Raw genomic sequence first — 806 nt, 5'->3', positions numbered from 1 at the left:
GGTTTTCATCGGGATTCGAACCCGAGACCTCCGGATTGCTAGACCGGTGCTCTACCGACTGAGCTATTGAAAGCCCTAGATCGGTGTTCGTCCCAAACCCTTAATTCTCTTTGCTCGTGTGGTCAGAAGCTATAGTGTGTGTATGTGTGCCACACACATACTTTTCTTGTTTCAATATATATATATATATATATATATATATATATATATATATATATATATATTGAGTAGGTTGTCCACGTGTTGGCAAGATAACAAGATAAAAAAACAAAAAACAAAACTGGAACAAAGTTTACGCTGTATTCACCTACGGTTTATTTCTGCACACAATATTTATATATGGGTCAGAATTTTGAACGATGTACAATTGAGCCAAAACAACGCAACATTTAAAAAGAAAGGAAATTCTCCAAATCGAATATCTTACCTTAAAGAGTATAATTCAAGCTTTAATATGAACCCAATTATATTAGGATTTTCCCGGAGGAACAAGTTTTTATTCACCGCGGAAGTTTAGCATGTCCAGAGCAGCGAACTCCGTGAGGAAGAGTACTGCACATACATTTGAATACCATTTAATCCGTTCCATACTGAATTCCGGATTCCCCATAGCCTTAATACATAGGCCACCAGGTTCCCGTATGGAACAGGTTAACATAGTTTGCAAAGATCTGATTCATTTTAAAATCGTAAAGAAATATCTTAAGGGACATGTGTACGTGTTGGCAGAATATTAAGCTTTTACTCTGAACCTTACGTAATGGTAGACAACTGATAATTTAACCAAATTCGTCATTTCTGTTGAA

At 36.2% G+C, this 806-nt stretch overlaps 1 non-coding gene across 1 annotated transcript; it reads right to left on the bottom strand.

Moving 5' to 3' along the window:
- Window positions 1-74, bottom strand: Trnaa-agc (transfer RNA alanine (anticodon AGC)). Its single transcript has one exon. It is a non-coding gene; the product is annotated as a tRNA-Ala (tRNA).
- Window positions 75-806: the final 732 nt, after the last annotated feature.

Source organism: Diadema antillarum, unplaced genomic scaffold (assembly GCF_040938485.1).
Source record: "Diadema antillarum isolate AM-2024a unplaced genomic scaffold, OU_Dant_1.0 seq00000261_RagTag, whole genome shotgun sequence".
In the NCBI taxonomy this organism is placed as follows: domain Eukaryota; kingdom Metazoa; phylum Echinodermata; class Echinoidea; order Diadematoida; family Diadematidae; genus Diadema; species Diadema antillarum.
The sequence above is the reverse complement of the archived record's forward strand: the minus strand, read 5'-3'. Positions and strand labels throughout refer to the sequence as shown.